Below are 25,477 nucleotides of genomic sequence, written 5' to 3'. Positions count from 1 at the left end.
AACGAAGTTATTTTTTTTAAAGGAAGTGTATTAGATTTAGAAATGACTAGACCGCGTTTCGTTGTTACCGACTGATCAGATGATCGATCATCAGACTGATGATGTCAGTAACAACGATAAGCATTATCAAGGAAAAGTATTAATGAAGAAAAAAACCGTTTAACCAATTTATGAGGCAAATGTTGTCGGAAATAAACTAAGAGGAAGATCAAGGAAAACTTGAGCATGATCGAGTTTGATTAATACTTGAAATCGGTCAGCTCAAGAGTCGAAAAAAATCGACGGGTATGTTTAAAGAAATCCATGAAATCCATCTTTGCAAAAACAGTTAGGTGTAGCGTTCTTTTCTCTCTGCCTACCCCTGCGGAGAAGCGTCCAGATGATTTGCCAGTTACTTTTTTTGGTCAGCATTTCCTTGAAATAAGGCTGTATCCGACCCATCAGTACTATTATCATAAAAGGTGTTAGTACTATTTTCTACAGCTCTAGATATTGAACACTCGCTACACTCCATCTGATAATTTATTTATTTCAAATCCTTATCCGTACACCAATGGTGCATAGGGCACTGGGTTGTTTAAACGCAGTGTTATCTTGATCGTTATCACATGAAGGAAATGTGATCAGCCCTCCACTTCATGTACCAGTCCAGGGTAATATTGAATAAATGTTAAAGTGAAAAAATCACTTATGTTTATACAAACCCCCCTTAGGAATTGAACCCGGAACCTCCAGCACGGTAGCCGAGCGTGGTAACTATTACACTATGGAGGCGGACATACCATATATATATATATATATATATATATATATATATATATATATATATATATATATATATATATATATATATATATACATATACATTTATATATATATATATATATATATATATATATATATATATATATATATATATATATATATATATATAAACATATTTATTATTTTATTGCATACACTGCAGTTGTCATTTATTTACTATGTTATGGTATTAAATTACAATGGAGAATTTGATTTAGCTACAGATTCCAGGAAACAAACGTTTTTGAACGAACTGGATGTAATAAAATTTAGCACATTTTATTTATTCGCGATGCTTTGAACGGATTACGTACATGTGTGAGTACATGAGTACATGTGTACGTAGGAACATTATAGTACGAACATTGATAATATACAATATAAATTCCTTAGTATCGGAGACGGAGACGCAGACGGTGGCTTGCTATATAGCGATAAGTCGAACTGCGGGCTTAACGAAGCGATGGGCAGACAGCCAATAGGAGATACAACAGAGAACCATCCTATACACGTAACTAAACAAATTTTACAGAGTTAACGCAAAACAATGATCATTTTCTTTTTATTTAATTTTTATATTTAAGTACATTTTTTTGTCCGCCTCTGTAGTGTAATTGTCAGCACGCTCAGCTACCGTTCTGGAGGTCCCGGGTTCGATTCCCAGAGGGGGGTCTAATAAACATATCTGATTTTTTTCATATTAATATTTATTCAACATTACCCTGGACTGGTACTCGAAGGAGAGCTGATCACCTTTCCTTCGTGTATTAACGATCAAGATAACACTGCGTTTATATGATGCAGTGCCCTATGCACTATTGGGGTGTGGATAAGGGTTCGAACAAACGATATTTTAAATTTAATTCTAATAAAAGAGTTTCTGCTCAATAAAAAGCTTCTTTTCATTTCACCAATAGATGTCTCTGATGAAGTTCTAGTGATTCAAGAACAATGTTTCAAAATTGGTTCATATATATAGAACTTCCAAGAATTTGAGTTATGTTAATGTTTTTTAAATGTGTTCTAATCAATACTTACTAGTTCCCCAATTCTAGGTTTTTTAATATTAATGGATTATTTCTATTGATTTGTCTATATAAATGAAGAAGAATATGAATGTCTGGGTATTTTCAGAGCTAACTACCTGTCAGAGACTGGATTAAGTGAGTGTTCGTCAGTTGAAGCATAAATATAACTTCCAAAGTTAGAGTGGTGTGTTTGTCAAACATGTGTAAAATGGTGAATGTTACACGTGTATAAAATGATCACGTTAACGAGCCTATGGCAGTAAGGTATCAATGTTGACATTATAAACTTACCAATTTCACGATATTTTTAGTATGTTTAAATTACTCCGTATAAATACTGAATTGTCATTAAATAATGAATCCTCATAAATACTTAAAGTTCTTTCTTAAATAACAAGATATGGATATAAACACTCATATTCGTATGAATGTCAAATCGAGTAAAGGAAATTTCAACAATGTAATTGTCTATCATGCGTAGAATGGTGAATATTACACAGTGAATAAAGTAATTCTACACTCTTGCGTTGTTCTCTTCTTCTCCACGGAAAGAAGGGCCCGGCTTCTTGGCCGGGTCAGGATTCGTAATAATCTTCGGGAATGTATGAGGAGATGCATGAATCTAGAAGAGGCGAAGAATGTTTTCCAAGACAGAGTGGTGTGGCGTTTGATTCTCTCTACCTACTCCTGCGGGGAAGTGGCGTGATGGTTAGTTAGTTAGAATAAAGTAATCACTTAAACCAGTTAATGACAGTTTTTAAACCATGATAATACGACTTCCATATTCCAAATTCAAAAGACTTCCTTAGTCATACAAAGATAGCAAAATATTGATGAAAATAATTTCTTTGTTAAAGAAAATGGGGTAAAAATATCCAAATCGTTGATAAAACTATTTTCTATAGTTAGTTTATTACTGCATAATCACCCTATACACAATCCATTCACGGATTGCTGAACAAAGTGTGATACATTCACAACACGCCTGTCTGGAACAATCGGAACTGTGAAGATACCTCACTATCCGCGTCTCCCTACATTCATACATACATATGTGCTTGACACTTACACCCCCTACGCACGACAGCCGACTGTTGCGCGCCAGCCGCGCGTTTCCAACCGCTAGGCCTTCCATTGAAGCGTCCACATAGAGACGCGTGTTTTTCCGAGTCGTGCGACAACGAATGGATACTCAGCATCCGGTAATTGTGGACATCAAAACTGCTATAAGGGCAATAGTTACAAATTTTATTATTTGAGAAACACAATTTGCCGATTGCCATCAGCTGATTGCATTTTTTAACAAGCGTACATACAGAATTGATAATTGTCACCGAGAAATCACTAGAAAATATTACAATGATATAAGTATAATAATACAAGTAAAATGAAAACAGCAGCTTCAAAATAAAAAAAAATTTACAGAAAAACGAGAAAGACCTGTAGTTGTCAGGTATATTGTGTGTAAATTACCTTTAATAAAATCTTAAAACGAGGGTTTAAGAAGAGCCGATGCTCAGTTAATATTACAGCAGTGAAGTAGTGAAAAGGGGAATAAATATTTAGGATAAAGTGTTTAAAAATTTAAGAACATTATTTATTGAAAAACAAGTAAAGATTTTAAAACAGTGATGGTTAAATAGCTAAAAAATAAACAGATTATTTTATAAACGTTTCTTCAATTAAAACTATTAAAATGAATAACATATTTCAATGTATACCGGTAATCGACAAGTATAAGAAAATAATACAAGTAATTCCAGATTATTCATAAAAACACCATAATTTTCATTTAGACTTCTGTAAGAAATATGCTTAGTACGCTTTATTATGAAAATTGCTTTAAAAATTCCGCTTGTTAGACGTACGCCACGTATGCACCGGAATGAGCGTCTGTCGCGCGACAGTCGGCTGTCGTGTGTACGGGGTCTAACTATACTATTTTTATATTACGTTCAAGTACACGTGTACGGTTTATTGCAACATCCATTAGTGTTAACTGCTATTGTTTTGTCAACGTGGAACTAACGGGTGTTGGTGATCTTCCTTTATAGAGGCTATTGATTTCCTTTTAAATCCTGCAGCCGTCGGAGAAAGAATAACAAATGGGTTACAAAATTAATCGCCTCGGTTCGATACCACTCAGTGAAAACGAGAAAATATCTATCTACCTTTTGTTCAATACAATATTCTAGAACAAAACCATTCTGTAAATTAAACTAAAATATTTTTAAAAATATTTATTATAAGAATAAAAACTTCATTATACCTTTAATTGCAAAAAATCATTTACGTTTAAGAACCTAGATTTGTTAATAAATAAGTTAATTAAAAAAGTATCACAACTTGCTTGTCTCTATTCTATTTTTAAAAAATGATGAATTTATCAAATAAAAAAGACAAAACTCAAAATATTTACAGCTTGAAAATTATAATTAGCGTAGACGCTCGACTGCGAAACTGGCGCGGCGGGTTCGATTCCCGCAAAAGACAAAATAAATTCAAGGAATATTTATTTTCAGCTATTCTGAGTGTGTGATGTATTTACAAAGATACCTTTCCTATCCTTAATATTATACAGTAGGTGCGGTCTCTAAAATAGAGGCTTTGTGTGCTTCTCAATTTTTTTTTTAATTTTACTCGCACCACATCTGATTGCGAAAAGTGTTCAAATTTGCAATGTTGTGTAAAAACAAAGAAAAATCAAAAGCGTGCAAGACGAAAACGCCTCGTTGTTGAAATTGATTTTTGAAAAATAATATGACGATTTAATAATTAAAATCTGCTATTAAAACAAAATAAGCAAACATTCATTATAACATCCACTAAGTTTCATCACTTGGACTCAATTAAATAATCACATTACAAAAGTAAAATGATAAAAATTTCTTAAAAATACAACTTTGTGAAACAAATGGAGTAGGTACGAATAACGAAGTTCCACAGTACACTTATCTTTTTTAACGAAACAAAAGGTATTTAAAATTTCGTTCAATATTGAAACATGGTTTGAGCATATTTCAGAAAGTTAAATACAATGAAAAAATAACGTATAACAATACGACGAACTCGGCCCATCATTTATTCAGGCTTGACATTCAGAAAATTGAAAAACATCAAATTTTGTTATAAATCTCTTTAATGAATACCTTTTGCGTCCCTTTGGATTCCCCGAAGAGAACGTATTTATGAACGAGAAATTTAAAAAACTTTCCTTAAATTAAATTCGTCTTCATCACGATTAATGCTCCTCTGTAATAAATAAAAATAATTGTAGGCATTATTTTTAACAAACTTTTTGCTCAAATATTTTTTTGTTAAATAATTACAACATTTTGAGCGTGTCCCAATGCTTGTTCACAAACCTGGGTTTATTAATGTCGAATCAAATGCACAAATCTTTTAATATATGTACAAATACACAAACAAACTTTCATAATCATGGCTCAAATTGAGTTCGCTACTAGTATGTTGCTATTACAATGTTAACTTGGAACTCTTTTATCATATCTTCAACAACGTCATACATAAAAAAACTTGATTTTTCAGAAGATCGTTTTTAAAGTTTAAAAATATAATAAAATGTATTTAAAATAAATATCAAGCCACTTTTTGAACTTTTTACTGCGCAACAGATATTTTTAGGTAAAACCTGAATGTTTTTTCTCCATTTGAAAAATATTAAGTATATTTAAAAAAATTAAACTATACCTTTTCTTCAAAGTGCAAAAACCACACTTTTTGCCCTGTAGCGGGTAAATATTATGTTAAAAATATGCCCTTATGCTGGGATATAGTACATTTTCTGGGCATTCCGAAAACACGCACAACTGAAAATTGACGATTTTTGTTATATGACGTTGTTGAAAGGAGTGAGTGATACTATCATAACATGAAGATAAAATTATTTTCACATTTTTTAAGCTTAAACATCTCAACATTTCATCAGCGACACGATTCACCATCGAACAGCGACGAGTATGTTAGAATCATGTAATTTCTTTAAGTCCGATGTAGAGCTAATAAATTTTACGGACCGCTATTGCCTACGACATGTCCTGCCAAACTTTGGTCACTATATACAAGTTGTTTAACCAAGAAAGAAAAGATTTATGGATTTTTATGTGATTATTTTCCCTGAGTTAGGCTGATACTAACAAACAAAGCTTCTTAGTAAAACTCCAGTGGACTGAAAAACTAACCAATCATAGTTAGGGGCAAACGAATGTTGTCAAAACATCGTTATATAGTTATATCGGTAGGTATCCAAGTAACAAATATTTTTTTGGGTGATGTTAATTAATTACTTATTTTGCAAAAATGTAAATAATATTTGTATACAACCACTCACCGAGATTTTTATGTCTACCAGTTTCGAGACGTACCCGTATCTTCGTCAGGACAATCACTACTACAGCATGCAAACAATATCACCTTTCACCACCATAGCACCATTTACACACTTAAAATTACACAAAATGTTTAACACATGCGATTTTTGGTCGACCCGAAGACCAACATGCATAGGTTAAACATGCACTAGGATTAAACATATTAATAAATAGTATGATGAAAGGAGTGGGCGGGGTTTGACTTGAATTTTGTGTAGTTTTAAGTCGAAAGTCTCTTCGTCAGGACAATTACTGGACGTACCCATCTGGGTACGTCCAGTAACTGGGACCAGTCCAGTCTGATGATGTCGGTAACGACGAAACCCGGTCGCTGGTCAAATAAAAAAAGTGGAAAAGCTAAAAATATTGGTTTTAATCTAATAATAAACTAAATAAATATCTTATTACTCTACTAAGGTATTATTTTTTTAAAGTTTCTAAGGCTTATTTTATATATGAATGGGTTCACATTTTATGTTCATAATTACTAATTGATTTTTTGTATTTCTCGAGTGAAGAATTTTATAAAAAACACTTGCTTTTAAATGAAGAAGATTGGTATAGTTTGTTACAAATACGTTAGATGTCGTTAAGTGAAAATATTTGTTTTTTTTTTAAGCATCCACTCGTTTAGTAAATGATTAACTACTCTACTAAGGCTGCAAACTAAATAGTTTTTTTTTTATTATTATACTTAGTATACTGTTATTTTTTTCTTCATGTTATGTTTTAACTTTTTTTCAATGTATTTCGTATAATACGGCTTGCAAATTTCGCCTCAAGGTTTGAAATAATGAAAAATAAAAATAAAAAGCTTACTCATCTCAACTATAGATACTGCCGAGAACTCAAATATAAAAGAACTTCCCAATCATGAGCAGAATGGTGAATGTTACACATGTATAAAGTGAGCACTTAAACCAGCCAATAACAGGTTTGTAGCCCTGTAAACACCTAGACTACCGCATTCTTCTGTATCTTTATTGAGATGTCAAAATTAAATAAATGATTGTTTGATATCTCAAAAAAAATGAAGAAGAACCGTCGTAGGCTGGTATAAGTGATACTTTACACACGTGTAACATTCACAAATTCCACTCATGATTGACAATCACACTACTCAAATTCTTGGAAGTTCTTTATAGTTCCTGACTTCCATATTCTTCTTCGTCGTTGTGGAGATGTCAAAAAATGATATAAAAATTAAATCCTATAATTGCAGACAGTGCAGATTTGTGAACACATTCAAAATATTGTATATAAATAAAAAAAAATCTGCGGACGCCACACCCGAAGATCCCAAGATTAATTCCCAGAGTGTTCAATTGTTTTGATTTAAGAATAACAATCTATTCATTTTTTTTATTTCAGGTTTACATATTATTTATTAAAAACATCGGTATTTACCAAGTAAAACTTAAATTAAAAATGAACAAATGCTACAAAGTGACTACAGGGTTCAATTAATAAAATTATAATCATTTCATCTAATATATTTTTTCAATTAAAAACAGAACTATTTTTATTTTTATTATTTACACAAATATTTAAATTTCACACTATTTATGTGAGCCTAAGCGGCTCATTATTAGAAATAGATAACAAATTATGGTAGAGTGGGTTCGAACCAAGAAACTCTGACTTAAGAGTCCGCGACACTAACCACAGGACCACAACCCGATATATGTTTTTGTACTTAAATTTCTGCTCAAATGTAATCTCTCATCCACGTATGACACAAATAAAGTCGTAAAAATAAGGTAGAGTTGCCCCGTAAATGGAAGTAACCTAATATGTTAATAATGTTTTTAGTACATTATCCGTATGAATCGATTTCACGCTAATGTTTACAAGGGCGCTGGAGGGTTTGTTTTATCCCTTTAGAACTTCGTAGATTTCTTTACACACATTATCCTCGCAAAAAGTTTCGAGAAACAAACCTTTTTGATCTTCAAATAAAGTTTAGCCTTCAGTTTAACATACATTATTCTGGGCGCATAAAGACTGGTAGAAGATACAAAATAAAGTTCTTCATCCCAAAGGCTGATATACAGTTTTTTAAAGATACATTTATGATACACCTCTATACATTCCCTTCCGTAATATATGAATACCAGTAAAAATCATTAGTTGAATGGTGAATATTACACAGTGCGTAACATGAGCCCTTTCTTTGTGTGGATTTATATTAAAACTTATTTTTCTCTGTTGAAACATCATTAGATGTGAAATAATATAATATCAATATTATGTGTACAAGTGAAACATGAAGTTGGCAAAAGAAGGATGAAGGTAGACTTGATGCAATCGAAATGCGATCTCTCAGATGAACGTGTGGCAAAACGATGTACGTTACACGTTCGAATGGATCACCATTATGTGAATTAAGGAAAGAATACAAGGCTGAGATAATCATTATCGATCAATTTTTTTTTAAGGTGTGTTTACCATAGATGATTTGAGCATGTGAATCAAATGAGCGAAGAATAGTAAAGCAAACTTAATGAGGCGAATGTGGTTGGTAATAGAAGCAGAGAAAAACAAATAAAAACTTGACATGATCAAGTAGTTCGTATACTTAAAAGTGGTCACTTCAGGAGTCTGAATAATCAGCGGGTATGTATGAGGAGATGCATGAATGTGGAAGAGGCGAAGATAGTTTTGCAAAGACAGATAGGTGTGGCGTTCTTTTCTCCCTGCCTACCCCTTTAGAAAGCGGCATAGTGGTTAGTTAGTTAGTTAGTTAGTTTATTTACGATCTTTAAAAAATATTCAAATTTAATAACAAACGAAATTAGATAATGCTTATCAACTTGTTTTTAAAAATAGGAATCAAATATTGTCTGAGTTCGAACCGTTGAGTCTACAATACCATACTAACAGCCACTCGAAGGTTCGCGCTGTAGAAGCAGATTAAGAGTAACGGAATAATACTTATTTTAATTCAGAGCCATATCAGTAAATCTACCAATGTGACCTGGGCTTTATGTAGGGATATTTAGTTAGATTCACTTGCCCTCTGGCTGGGATAAGAAACTATCCCAAAGTACTTGGCTAATTTTTGCGCTCCATTTAGTGTTAAGATCCTCCTTCATTAACGGGATTTGGAAACAAATATTGTGTTACGTGTTACATTTTTTAGTGTTATTTTTTTACATGTTCTCATTTCTATTTCATTGGTATTCTCAATTATATTTTTTATTTGTTTCTTTTTATCATGCTTCTTACCTTATGTTTTTATGCCTATTTTGTATACCTGTTATTTATTATTTATTTTGCCGTGTATTAGTTTTGTTTTAAATTTTTTATCTTAACTTATCTGTAACTTTCTTATTTGTGTTTCAGTCTTTTTAACCTTAATCCCATGTCCCAAACTGAGAAATGAAAATGAATCATCGGGATTATTGTATATATGACTAAAGTATGTAATATGTTTTGAAATAAATAAATTAAACATATTTTTTGTATTTTGTGGCAAAAACGAGTATTAAATGGATATAAGAAAATATTTTATTCTTTATTTTTCCATATTTAAAAAAAATATATATTTTACATATTCACAAAACTTTAAAGGCTTGGGTTTACTGTGCTGGAGGTCCCGGGTTCGATCCCTAGGTGGGGGGGGGGGTAAAAATAAATATTAGTAATTTTACTCTCTAATATTCAATATTACCCTGACTGGTCCCTAAAGCGCAGGTGTGATCACCTTGCTTTCATTCTAGTAACGATCAACATGACACTGCGTCAATACGATGCAGTGCCCTATGCACCGTTGGGTGTGGATAAGGGTGAGAAGAAGAAGAAGATTTAAGGCTGGGAAATATAAAAGTTGTTTATGATTCAAGTCCGTAGTTTATTGGTCGCGCATAAGGCTACTTTGGAGGGTCGGGTTCGATTTGACTAAATGCAGGGCTCATCACTTTGCATTCATCAAGATAACACTTCTTTTATACGAGTCAGTATCATATGCACCATTTGGTGTACACAGGGGTTGGAGGAAGAAGAATCTAAAGATACCACACAGGAATGAAAAGTAGATATTTTTATAATTTTTTTAAGTATGGACTGCATTAGTTTTTTTTTGTGAAATGTGGTTGGATAAAAGTAAGGTTTTATTTAATTTATTGTGATTAATTACACTTGATAAAATTAGTCAATTTAGATCCAGAGATCTAGCAATTAAATAACCTGCTAAAATGTAACGAAAAGAAGACAGAGGATTTATGAGTCAGACCTTTTATAACCTTGCCATACCAACATGAATTTAGCCGCGGTTATACTGCAAAAAGGGTTGCCAGTAACAAAAGACAAATTGTGATTAATCAGTAAGGATTAAGTACTTGGGAAAAGTAAAAATTCCATCCATGGCAGATACCTCTGTTGAAAATAATGTTTGGTTTTAAAAATCATTATCATAGGATCATATCCGAAAAATTCTGATAATAAAACACTCTTCATATCATTCATCGTTCATTTTGTGAAATACCACAATCATTTTTGGTATTATACGAAGTGAACGATGAATGATAAGGAGAGTGTTATATTACCATACCACGAAGTTAACAATGCTTTTAATATACAAAATAGATTCTGATAATGAATGTTTTTCTTAATGATTGGTGGATCTCAAACTATGATATTAGAGGCATCAAGGAGATACTGCTAGCATTATAAGTTAAAGTAAAGTAGAAAGAAGACAACCGCATGGAAAAGTCCCAACAAAGTAGATGATATCATTAAATGCCGCAAGATTCTCTTTTACGGAAATCCTTAATATGGAATGAGAGCTTTTCAGTTAGATAGAAGACGTCCACAGTTAAAAGAAATGAAGATGTTACCCTAATGAAGATTTAACGAGATAAAGTAAATAAACTTTCATTTTTATTTAAGCATGGAGTAGATTTGAGCAAGCGAATTAAGAATAACAAATCAAATTTACTTAATTCCGATTTTTAATATGATCATTTAAACTAATCACTCCTATCAATGTACAAATTTAGATGCGTATTGTATATTTCTAGCTTTAAATAAATTAAAATAGTCATTACAGTCCATGAAGCGGAAAATGCTGGAAGTAAGTAGAAGGAAAGAAAAAAGAAATCGAAAAAATCAAACGCCTAATAAAGGTTGCTGATATAACAGATCGTATCGGAAAAATTAAAAGTTACTCATTTGTCACAAATCGTGTATGAGAGCCTCTAAAATAAAATCTTATTTTCAATGAATGTAACTAAAAATCTAGCTTATGCAGTACCCTATTCATCATCCACCGTCGACGGTAACATGACAAAGAAAAATCGTGATTTCGTTTGCAAAATTAAATTTACCGTGCTTTTTTCGAATTTCAATTATGAACCATCTTGATATGACAGTGACAAAAACAATATTTGGGTGTTTTCCATAAAACACAGCCTCCCTCAGGTTCCCATCGAGGGGAGTGGTGACGTACTCGCAGAATTGTAAAGCACAATGACTGAAAGCATGTGATATCACACATTCACACTGTATATACAAACGCTAGCTGTGGGAATACATATCGTACAGGGTGTCCTAAAAGACACTCAAGTAAATTTTAAGAAAGTTTTACATTATTTTAAATAAATAAAAAATTCCTTATGCTCTATTTGCACAAATATGGTGCTTAGGGTACCGCACCTAAATAAAATCGTCAATAAATCTAATTTAAGGTAATCGGTTAATTTAGGAGTGAAATATATATGATAGGAAAGGAAATATATTTGTAGAGAAAGAATAATAGGAAGGGAAAAGGGAATCGATCGATAGCTGGGAATTAACATTGCAGGAGGCTAATTCCTCTTTAAAACAGGCCACAAGGCCTACACCAAGAAGAAGAAGAAGAAAAGGGAATCGCAGTAATCGCTAGATAAGTTGCATATACGTACTTACAAGTTAAAAGTAATACAATATTTTACAATTCTGATACGTATTTTTTGTTTACTCACATTCTACAATCTGCAATCAACATACTCTTCTTCTTCTTATCCATGCAATGTTAACTTCTTGTTAACTTGATTGTTAAATACATATAATGGCAAGGTGGCCAGTTTTACGCTTTAAGTACCAGTTCAAGGCAATATTAATCAAATATGACACTAAAAAATATTTTGTAATTATTTTGAACATTAAAGAAAATGAACCCATAGATTTAAAAAATCATTGCTTCACAAGCTTATAAAATTAAACATATGGTATGTGTTTCAAAAAGTTGTGTTTTCTGTTGGAAAAAATGTGTGTTTTCTATTTTTTTTCAATTCGAGAACGCTGAGTGACAGTAACATTTAACAGTAACATTTGCAGGTTGGTTTTACTGATTGAATGGGAAAACAACTTAACACCCCGACAGCGCTGACAGTACTTGACAATACAATATATCAGCCACTGAGGTTAATTTTATTTGTGAGTGTTTTTGCCTAGAATATTTACTCATAAATTATTACAGATACATGAATTTATAGTATTTTAAACATAAAGAGTAAACTCACTGACAAATATAAATGGGCTTTAAAACGCATAAAACTAGGTAGGTAAGCTAATTAGGGACGTGAAAATTGGTGTTGCATAAGCCGTAGTTAGATTGCAGAGTCACTTTATGTATTTTGAAAAACACGATTATTATTTAACATATTATATTTTTTAATCCCTTAAAAATTCATTAAAAAGATTCATATCAATGACTGTCACAACTTTATGAAATCAATGTTTAGCGAGTTCAGTTACTGGGGAATCTTACTTCAATGTTAAATGATTGCCTGGAACAAAATGAATTCGTGTTATTTTTTGAAATCCCATTGAAAAAGCTGGTGGGATGAAGGACCTTACATACAAATAAAAGAGTTTTTGCTTTTTGCATAGATGTCTCTAGTGAAAACTCTAGTGATTCAAGTACAATGTTTCAAAATTAGATCATATATGTATGTAGAACTTCCAAGAATTTGAGTAGTGTGGGTTGTCAATCATGGGTAGAATTGGGGAATGTTACACGTGCGTAAAATGATCACTTAAACCAGCCTATGATGGTCGTAAGCCCTGTAAATGTCAGAATTCCATATTTTCTTCATCTATGTTGGGATATCAAAAAATAATATGAAAAATGGATTCCAGTCATCAGCGGTTTGTTACTAAAACAAATATAAATTGAAAAAATTCAAATTAAAATTACATACATCCTGTATACGTAACGGTAGGGGATGGGGTGTGAGATTTGGTGTGGGAGAATGGGGATGACTAATTGACAAACCACAGTGTGAGGATTGACAGTGATGAATAACTCATTCTCCTGATTCCAAGACCCAGAAATGGATATATCTTCAGACAACCGCTTAAATTTCCGATTTACTTACTCGCTAATATTTATGGTCGTCTTGTGTGTAAATACTGGGAAGCAAACAAAAATACTTGGGGCGCCATCGTGGGAAAATTATATCGGAGCTATTAAACTTTTATGGCCTTTTGTCGAATTCTGTAAATAAACAAGGCGTTATTTATAACCAATTTGAATATGAGAGATCTTTCGGTCGTACAATCATGCCATAAAACTTCCTAAGTAATTATAGCTTTCAATTATTATTATTTTTAATTCTGTTTCTCCTCTTTTCATAGATATTAGTATGTATGACAGATGTTCGAATAGTAAAATTAGGAAAAAACGCAAGTCTAAGATAAGCATTATCGATAAAATTAATAAAGGTGTATTGATATGGTTTGGACATGTGAATGTGAATAAGAAGAAAATATAGTAAAATAAATTTATGAGGAGAAGTAGTAGGAAAAAAGAGCAAAGAATACCGGGAAAAACTTGGCTTGATCAGGTATGTCAAATAATTGAAAGTGGTCAGGTTTGGAGTCCAAATAATCAGGGGGTATGTATTAGGAGATGTATGAATGTGGAAAAGGCGAAGAATGTTTGCAAAGACAGAGTGGTGTTACGCTCTATTCTCTACCCCTAAAAGGAAGCGGCGTAATGGTTAGTTTTTTTCTGAGGTCTTAATTATCTCCTGAAATCGCTGATCTTTTTCATATAATCATCGATCGAGTTAATACGGCGTCGCATCGTTTCGTTTCGGTGTCCTATGGCCACTTACGTGCGGATAAAGGTAAGAAAACGAATTAAGTTTAAAGTTTAATAATAATTTATAAAAATACTCCCTTAAACTTTAACACATTCAGTGCATGAAACCATTTCTAAAAATAAACGAAAAATTATTGAGTTATAACCCCAAAAACGGATTTGAGTCGGGCAATATCGAATGTGTTTTTTCTCAAATTATTGATGCTTCTACGATTATTTTTGGCATGTATGAATAATCCTGAGAAGGTTAAATATTTTAGATAATACAACCTCATTGATCTAGTCACATGAAAAACCATCCTTGAATAGAAACGGTATTAACTTATATAAAGTTAAGTTTATTGTGTTGTTAAATGTATTAAAATGGTAGGATAGCCCCTCAAAAGGGCGGATGTGGATATGTATGTACATCATTATTATTATACGGGTTTGTATCCACCCACGTGGTGTGTTAGATACGTACGTCAATTGTACCTATAACCAAGAACTGGTTTTCAAAAATGACCACGTCCGAATTTGAAGTCATTTCCACTGATATAAAAATAGATATAGTTTTTACCCCCGCTATATCTTTCAACCTCCTAAAGGTACAATTTTCAAATTTAGACTAACTTTCACATTCTGTCTTCGACAATGATGCTAAATGCTTATGAACGCGTGACACAATTGACTTTAAATCGTAAAAGTGGATTTACCAAATAAAATAAATTTTAAAAATGTAAATTATTTATTCGTTTGAAATACTTCAAATTCTGGGAATTATTTCAAAGTCTAGAGAAAATCAGAGTTAAACAACATTGATCAATCTAAGTTTTGTAAAAACTGTGATCATTTTAAAGAATTGACCACTCATTTCAGAATAAACAGCAATAAAGTTATCAAGCTTGCGACGCAGACATAACGATTCGTACACGGGAACTAAGACTTAAAATAGTCAGTTTTTTTTGTTTTATAAAATAAGAAGAAAAAAATTGAATGTTTTTGGACAGCAAAATGGATTATGAATTCTTTTTCTAAAACTCATAACGTGGATTTATTAGCTTTTGAATATTACCTTCTTGTACACATGGCTGTCGGTAGAAATGTTTGAAATGTTGATGACCGAGTATAAATTGGGGTGAAAATATTTATGTTGCTGCTTCACTTTTTTCGTGAGTACTGAGAGCACTCCAATTTCCCCCCAACAACGCACGAATTTTCGTCATGATTTCAATTCTGTCATCACCGGAGTGACGTGGAGGAATGAGATGAAATTACGTAATTCAGGAATATTCCCTTTTTGTTTTAAACCAATTATAGACAAGTTTGCTTTATTTATCCATTTAGTCTTTGATTCAGCAATTGCGAATAACTATTTTAGTATAATAAAACCCCAAAGTAAACATCAATTCGCCATATGAGATCAAAACAGAATAATAATTTTCATAATGTGTAGAAAAAAATATTTTTTAAAAATGTATATGGCGAATGTAATTGAAAAAAGGAGCAGAGAAAAACATGGCACGATCAGGTATGCCAAATACTTGAAAGTGGTCAGGTTAGAAGTCGTAACAATCGGCGGGTATGTATGAGGAGATGCATGAACGTGGAAGAGGCGAAGAATGTTTGCAAAGACAGAGTGGTGTGGCGTTCTATTCTCTCTGCCTACCTCTGCGGGGAAGCGACGGGATGGTTAGTTGGTTAGTTAGTTAGTTAAAAATATACTAAAATAAATTTAAGAAACTTGTTTATAACGTATACATTTTTACATGTACATATGTTATTTAAGCAATTTATATACATTATTACATGTTTGTTCTAAATTATAGATTTTTTTTTTATTTATTAATTATACTTAAGTTCTTCATCATATGCTTTATACATCTTATACCACATATTTCAGTTTAAAAAACTTGCATTTCTTCTTCTAATTTATACTGCATTGGAGGTTACGGGTTCGATTACCAAGGGGTTAAAATAAATCAATGTGATTCTCTGATTAGATATTTATTTTATATCATCTAGAACCGGTACAAAAAAGTGTTATTTTTAATAAAAGCTGTGTTCTTTTTTGTTCTTTGAAATATCAGGTTCCTGTTACGTCTTGATTCTGAGAATCACAAGAAAGATGGATGGTTGAATTTGTCCGATAAACATTTTTTTTTAATTCTCATAAAACAAATGTAATAAATTATCGATCAATTGTTGTTTTTAACCTAATGGCACTGTTATTTTTATTTCAATGGGCACTTTATTTTATTTCTGAAGATGCGTGAAATATCATATAATATTTACCTCGCCCTGAACCCCATATCAAACGCAAACGATTTCCTGAAATATAACGTTTCTGTTTCTATAGTGGGAACTGGCAGCCGATGGTCGCCACTGCTGACAGCTTGATTAATGGCGAGAAAAGATTTTTCTGATACCGGAGAAGTGAATGATCACCTTGAGCACGTGAATGTATGTGGAACACCTTTGTCTAACTGTTTACCGCTCCCGAATGTGTTTTCTCGCTTCTTAAAATCTGCAAAATAAGAACGGAAAGGGAAAGACAGTAACGATTTTATAAGATTTTTTTGTTGTATCTTTTTCAATTTTCAAATAACATAAAGATTTTATATTGTAATATATAAACTCATATCAACACATAAACATATAAATTTTTTATTTTTTATTGTATCTTCCAATAAGGTTGTTAACGAGAGATAAAATCATTTTCGATATATTTTGTGTGCCTCCAAATCTTTATTCACAAGTCTAGGTTTCTCCGCTTGGGACTGTTTTTAAATTTTGGCATCTCAACATAGCTGAAAAGGGAAAAATATGGAAGTCTAAAGTATTTGAAGAGCTTTTGATCTATCGTAGGTTGGTCAAGTGATCACTTTACACACATCTAACATTCACCATTCTATCCACGATTGACAACCATACTGCTCAATATTTTAGAATATATTTATATATTATAAATCTTACGTCCCTTATGTTTGAGTTTACTGCACTATCTATGATTGATTTCGTAATTTTTTTAGCTGAGACTCTTTTATTCAAATTTATTAAGATTCTAATCGAATTATTTTACATACTGGGAGAGATGAGTGTAAATTTAATTTTCGATTTTTATTCAGCTAATAATTTGAACAGTTATTTTTTTTTACTTTTGAGATGTTTTTCCATTTTAAGATCTCAACATATATGATGATGAATGTAGAAGTAAATACACAGACTTCTATGTTTATCTTCATCTCTGATGAAATATCAAAAAGTATCATACAGAAACTATTTTTCTTTGATGTATTTTAACTTAATATAATGTTAATGTAATTCATTCAGAATAAGGATTGTTGAACACGTTCAAAGTTGGAGAAATAAAAAAAGATAACTCCACTTTTGCCAACCATTAAAATAACACAAACCATAATTTCGACGAAAATACTTACGTTTGATTCTTAAACACATCGAATAAAGGTAGAGAATTAGACACATCACAAAACATTTACCTTATAAAGAAATATTAAATGATAGAAAAATTTTATCAAAATGTTTTTTTAACCATTGCCTTGTTATGTAGATAACCTTCTTCTTGCCTCACGCTAGTCTGATGACATCGGTAGCAAAAAAAACCCGGTCACAGGTCAAATAAAATATTTGTTGAAAATCACATACTTGTTATTGTATTGTAAAAAATGCAGTTTCACTAAGAAATGTCAGCACAAAACTTAAACCTAATAATGTGAATACATTACTCAAAATATGTTTATTTACCTTATCGCAATTGACCGAAAATGATTATAATAATATAAAAGAGAACTTTTAGTTTTATAAGTTTCCCTTTCAGTTTTCAGTTTCATAAGTTTCAGTTACAATGATCAATAAAAATTGCTTTTGTTAACCAAACGTGAGCCTAGATTATGATAATATTTTCTTCGTTTCAACAATATTCTCGAAATATATTTCGTCATATATGGAAGTGGTTTATTTCAACAAAAGATGAATGAAAAGCGTCGCAAGAACGATGACACATTACACTAATAATATTCTTTTCAGTGAGGACGCGGGAGGATGTAATATAAAGTGTCCTTGTGTAATAATACATTATACGACGCTTCTGTCTTCTGTTCGTCTCGTCCTCGTATTGTGTCGCGTCGGAAAGTGGCGGTTGATGACACTCTTACGGAACACTTACCGCTTTGTCGATTTAGCTAGATTGCCATTAGACGGGCCAACAGTGTACATTTGTACACAGCAGACCAAATAAAAGGTCACGTTTGTAATAAAAATATAATGTTAAATATTTTATTTCCTCATATGTATTAGATTCTTTTAATAAATTATGAAAAATATGGAAAAATCTATTGCCGTAAAATGTTACGATCACAATTTACTTAAAATACATTCGTGGTGCTGATGGTGTGTTTTCAGATGTTTTTACCATACGTTAAAATGAAAAATATTATAAATATATATCCATGAAATACCGTATAAATCTCTGTACTGTATAATTAACTTACTAAAAATCCATCTCTCTGCCCAACCCTAAGAGGTGGTCATACAGGATTAGAACCACACTATTATTTGCAACCATTCTTCGCCTCTTCTAGATTCACGCATCTTCTCATACATACTCGCCGATTATTTCAACTCTTGACCTATCCGGGCTTAAGTATTTTAATTATATACTAACATAAAATAATACGGTGTTATCTTAATTGTTAAATATATTTAATTAAGGTCATCAGTCGTACGTAACCCCTTTATTAAAATATTTATATTTATTTTTGTATTTTTACAGACATCTATAATCTTGATATTCATTAATTGATTCGGCAGTCACATTGTGGTATTCATTCCATTTTTCATTTAAGTTTTACTTGTTAAAAACCACTTTTTCTTTAAAAAGTTTGTGATACGTGTTTTGAAACGTTGCGCATCATTCGGTGTTTGAAAATGATGCGGAATGCATCGAAACACGTGTTACAATAACTTTTTAAAAAAAGTGGTATTTTGTAAAATTGTAAGTAAAACTTAAAATATATATTAAAAATATGATTAATACACAATAATAACAAATCACAATAATGTGCCCTCACTGAATTTTTCCGTACCGAGGGCGAAAGTGAAACACAGGGTATTTTTTTAAGATACAATTTATGCCAAAAAAAATGGTTGACGCTGTTGTATTTATATAAGTATGGAATGAGAAGATATCAAGCACTACAAGGCACTTGATAGTACGAGAGCAGCAGTTAAATAGACTATAAACGTTCCGCGCAACTTCTCCCGCAATTCTCGTACGGATTAAGGAAAGCAAACGGGAAAGGAAACTGATTAACTCTTACCTTGCATTATCAGGACAAAACTGCTTCACGTTTATACCTCCAGGTTACTCAAGCTGTCTGTGAAGAGCAGCAAAAGTGATGTATCATTTTTAAAATTATTATAATTAAAAGCTTTCTAAATTCAATCATTGATGGCTATTGTACAGTCAATCATGGAACGTCATGAGATTGATCATGTACTTATGTATGACTTTCAAAAATTGCATAGTATGGTGGTCAGTCATGGGTTGAATGGTAAATGTTACACGTGTGTTAATCACATAACCAGCCTATTACAGGTGGGAAGCTTGGTAAATATCCAGAATATTATTTTTTCATCTTTTTGAACAAGTATTTGGACACACTCAAAATGTTGTGAAACAACTAGTGATTTAAAACTCTCCTTATAATTCATCGTTTATTTTGTGTAATACCACTTTGAAATTACTTCTTCATGACTACCGGTTTCGAAATAACAATTCCATCATAAGGATTGTGATTTCTTTGTGATGACTTTATTGTGCATTCGCTTTCTTTCAAATAATAACAATAATTAGAATAATAATAATAAAAATAATAAAAAGATTATAATAATAAATAAATTAAATAATAATTTAAAAAAATCATTTATACAAATAGGAGACCGTAGCAATTTCAAACTAGTCTACAGTTGATCTGATGAAACGGTTATTCTACAAAGTGAACGATGAATTATAAGGGAAAAATCACAATGTGAAAAATGCTAACAACATAAAAAAAATTAACGTTATTAATGTAAGCACCACTTATTTGAAAATTTTCAGATATTCTATCAACAGGTGAAAATATGAAAAGTATTCTTGATGAAAATATTATATTTCATTCGAACGTTATATCATCTTTAATAAATCTTTTAAAAAGCTTAGTTTAAGACGCTTTAACAAAAAACTCAACAAAATAAAGAAGGATAAGAATGTTAATATTTTTGGATAATTTATATATTATAGCACCATTTTCGTAAAATACTACCTCAGGAGGCGCTTAAATATAATATCTTTTCGGATCATGCTCCTTTGAACTTATGGTATTGGATCCTAAACAATAGTATTTAATATAACATTGTTTTGTCGTCATCTGGGAGTCCGACAAAGAAACTCTTTTTAGAAAATTTATTTCCTGGTTTCACCAAATAAACTTAATTTACTAATACCATTTTAATAATCATTCTCAGTCAAATTGTAAATTCCTAAGCTCTTTAGTTTACTAACGAAATTTCAGGAATTTATTTAATTTAAAAGCTCCATAATTTAAATGAAATTCCGTTCCCAACGAATTAAACCACATTAGTTGAAATAATGTGGTTTGTTCATAATATTTTTTGTAAAAGGGAATATTTACGTTCTTGTTACATAAACAAATATTTAAATTTCGTATTATTTTCGAAAGCTTAGGCCGTCCTTTATTAAAATTATAAATGAAATTATGGTAGGGTGGGCTAGAACCCAAAACCATATTTACACAAATATATATTTATATATATTTATATATATATATATATATATATATATATATATATATATATATATATATATATATATATATATATACATATATATATATATATATATATATATATATATATATATATATATATATATATATATATATTTATATATATATATATATATATACATATATATATATATATATATATATATATATATATATATATATATATATATTATATATATATATATATATATATATACATATATATATATATATATATATATATATATATATATATATATATATATATATATATATATATATATATATATATATATATATATATATATATATATTTATATATATATATATATATATAATATATATATATATATATATATATGTATATATATATATATATATATATATATATATATATATATATATATATTTATATATATTTATATATATATATATATATATATATATATATATATATATATATATATATATATATATATATATATATATATATATATATATATATATATATATAAATATATATATATATATATATATATATATATATATATATATATATATATATATATATATAGTTAGCACACTCGTTAACCGTACTGGAGGTACTCGGGTTCGGTTCCCAGCGGGGGTCAAAAAATATTAGTGATTTTTACACATTACTATTTATTCAATATTACAATGTACTGGTACCTGAAGTGGAGGGCTGATCATCTTTACTTCATGTATTAATGATCAAGTTACCACTGCGTTTATATGATGCAGTGCCCTATGCACCATCGGGTGCGGATAAGGATTTGAATGAATATATACCAAAATGTATATTATGAAATGTTGTATGAAATAAACTATGTAATTGTGTAATAAGTGTCTATTTATGACGTAGTGTTACAAGTTCAATTTCATTTCATAAGTAAATTTACTTTTCTCATCATGCATTTAACCAAAGTATCTAAAAGTTTTCGTGAGCTTACAAATGTGCTTAAACATAAGCTTTTAGTTGCGGTCACGTGAATAAGGAATACTCCCCTGTCGTTACAGTAAACAGTACCGAATGCTGATATTGGCGAATCCGCATTACGAAGCTGCAAAAACGTAACATTAAAATACAGCAGAACCTCTCTATCCGCGTGAAGTTTTTTTTCGAAGTGTTTACATACATTAAAGCCATATTTAAAATATTCCACTTACATAACTAAATTAAAAAGAATATAATATGATCGCTTAAGTGATTATTGTATACACTTATCCAATGTTAATGCCAAACCATACCATATTAAAACTAAAATTAAATTGCTGTGCCATAAATATAAAATTAACAATCTACACAAATAAAAGTATTAAATAAAGAGAGATGATTTGATTTTCTTGCGGCAAAACTTATTTAAACTTATAACTTGTTTATGAACCTTTCAATTGGAATGAAGATAGGATCAACATTTACACAAAAACGTCAATGACCCAGAATGGCAGACAAATTTTAAGATTGTTTTATGAATAATTTGTACTGAAAACAAAACTTTTTGTAGGTTTACTTGGTAAACAATGAACTCTTTGGTTCTTTAATTATTTAACAACAATTTGTATTTTTAACAATTGTGTATTTAAAAAAAGTACAAGCAGTAATTAAAACAATCTTGCTTTTAAACATCATTTAATATTGAGTATTTCAATGTTTTAGAATTGGTACATAAACCCTGATGATGAAAAGTTTCTTGTCGAAACCGGTTGGAAAAAGTGAACCAATAAAAAAGTGATTTAATAAAGTTGTTTTATTTTATAAAGTTTATAAAATGTGCCACAAAGTATCTGGAAAAACATTCAAGAAACCATTAACTGAATTTGCAGAGATTTCTGAGCTTACTTAAAAACATTAAAGATGGGTTTGAAATACTTTAAGATTTTATAGATAGTATAATATAGATAAGATAGAGATATTTCCAAAACCAGTGATAAAGTATTAATTTAAATCAGGCATGACATTTTGTATAGCATGTTATACACGGATCTTATATTCCCATTATAAAAACTTCCTCATCTATGTTGAGGTATTAATAAATATCTCAATGAAAGTAAATCACTAATTCATTTTGGAATCATCTTTTCACTTTCATCTTTTCTTTGTGGAGAAACCACATAGATTCCAAAGTTACTTTATTCTAAAAAACTTATTTTTCTCACATTTAACAACGATCCTTTTTTATGTAATATATGTGGGGATCAAGGAGATTTTTGCTTTCAGATTCCCTTTGGGGTATAAACGAACTGTTTAATATCGAATTTTAACTATACAGACATTTTGAAAGCGAAATATCTGTTACCATTAGTTAATCACTAGAAGAATACTTAATTAAGTGCCAAATATTTGAGAATGAATGAGTCTTATGTAGAATTTTTACACCAATATGAAAAATACGTAAAAATCAGTGAGAATTAAAATAATTTGTGTCAATAATAATTATATTTCAAATTCAAAAAAAAAATTGTTTTTACTTAATTAACATTTAATCACAGCGTAATATATCTCTAAGTAACTCAATAGTGGAGTTGAAATATCAACAACGTTATTAACATTTTGTCTTCACCTTATATCTTCACCACTCCTTAACATATTTAAAAAGACTGTTATTGTACATCATCTCTCTCTTTGAACTAATCAACTAATAATTTTTAATTACAATTTTACCTACATATATAAATTATTAACAATAATATTACCAACAATTGTATTTAGCTTTAAAAATTAATTCTCTCACAAATCGCCATGACAATAGATTCTTCCTTTCCCAGAAAATAGATATAAGTGTACGTACCTACATCCCCCATTAACTATTGTTGTCTCCCATAAATGATTACCGCACATGTAAAAACTATTTCTACCTATTAAGTACCTAGAATTTTATAGCTACATAAGGACCATCAGTCCATTTTATCTTCACATTCATTTGAAAATGCCATAAGTAGGCGTAACAATTGTCACAATATTATTTTTTAAGTGATAGAATACAATTTAGGAGACTCAAAAAATCTGTGTTTGATTTAAAAATTAGTACATAAATATTTTGTCTTTTTATATGCTGATTAATCGTTTTCCATAAATATTCTAAAAACTTTGAAGGTTATTATTATAATCATAACCTTCTCAATAAAAAAACGATCCATATAGCTAAGGTTTAGCAGTAGTTTTATATCAACGCAAAGTTACACTTGTTCTTGTAATAATTATTTATTTTATTTTCCAAAAGTAGGTCCATAGAGAGATGTAGAAGAAGACTCCAAAATAATTACTCTGTTGCTCTGTGCAAGTCCAAAAGTCTGATACATATAACATACAAGTATATATATATGTATGTTTATAGCAAAATAGAGATAATGGTTCTAAATTCAGTACATAAATAATAAATTTATACATGTATTTTTAAAATTTACATATAATTTTTCATTTTTTTTTCATATTAGTACCTATCTAAAGACAAATTACAGAAAAAAAGTTACAATATTGTGGCATCTATAAATTATATTTTTACCTTTTTTGAGTTGTTTCCTGTTAGTCAAAACTAAGTCAATGAATTCACTTTTTTTAAACCAATGTAACAATTATTCAACTAACTGAAATATTTTTTTTTACACCACAGTTTTTTGTTAAACTTTCACTAAAATAATTTCACTTGATCCTCTTATATCACTCACAAACAAACGAACTGACAAGTTAATTTTTCGATCTTTAAGATCCAATCGGTTGCGATTCGAAATCGAAACTGTTTTCGGAAAGGATTCGAAACTACCCCCACGTCAATTTCGCTCGCAAATTCGCGACCAACTGCCTTCAATCCACCTACAATTTCGAGAGCGCCCCATAATGGTCTACAGCGCACAACTTTTACGCTGATTCAATGAAAACAGACGAAAAAAAGAGCAAATTCTTTAATGCATCCGTCAAAAATACACCGAACAATAAAATAAACATTTTAACTCAAGATCCTTTTTCTGCCTACATGTGAAAAATCTCCCCAGTGGAATCCAAACACAATATCAAAATGAAAAAGTATACGAGTAAAATTAATGATTTTATAAAAGAGTTGGATTTTCAGAACGCTTTTAAGGTGTGGTCGCTGTATTTGATACGGTTTTTTTACTACAGCATCCATTTATTTCCATTACGGGGTTGGTTTCACAGAGTTAGAACTCATCCAGTCATGCGCGTTAGATTCAATCACCCAGATGTCTCGATGCATTGAATCGAAAGGCAGGGTAAAACTGGAAAATGCATTCACGGGATGCTGATTCCTCGGCAATACATATTGAAATATTTGAATGTTGACATGTGTCATGTACAATAAC

The 25,477-nt window shown here is 30.5% G+C and overlaps 1 protein-coding gene across 1 annotated transcript in view; it reads right to left on the bottom strand.

Annotated features, from left to right (window-relative positions):
• The window catches only part of LOC148308332 (disks large homolog 1-like), a 194,179-nt gene extending 169,241 nt beyond the window's left edge, over positions 1-24,938 (bottom strand). Inside the window, exon 1 of the mRNA XM_088261892.1 lies at positions 24,664-24,938. The gene's annotated coding sequence lies outside the window, so the exon portion shown is untranslated. The remainder of the gene's footprint in view (positions 1-24,663) is intronic.
• Between the last annotated feature and the right edge of the window lie 539 nt (positions 24,939-25,477).

This window comes from Brachycentrus maculatus, unplaced genomic scaffold (assembly GCF_059751285.1).
Source record: "Brachycentrus maculatus isolate JH-2025_06_01 unplaced genomic scaffold, ASM5975128v1 h1tg000169l, whole genome shotgun sequence".
Lineage (NCBI taxonomy): Eukaryota > Metazoa > Arthropoda > Insecta > Trichoptera > Brachycentridae > Brachycentrus > Brachycentrus maculatus.
Note: the sequence above shows the minus strand (reverse complement) of the source record. Positions and strands in the feature narration are given on the sequence as shown.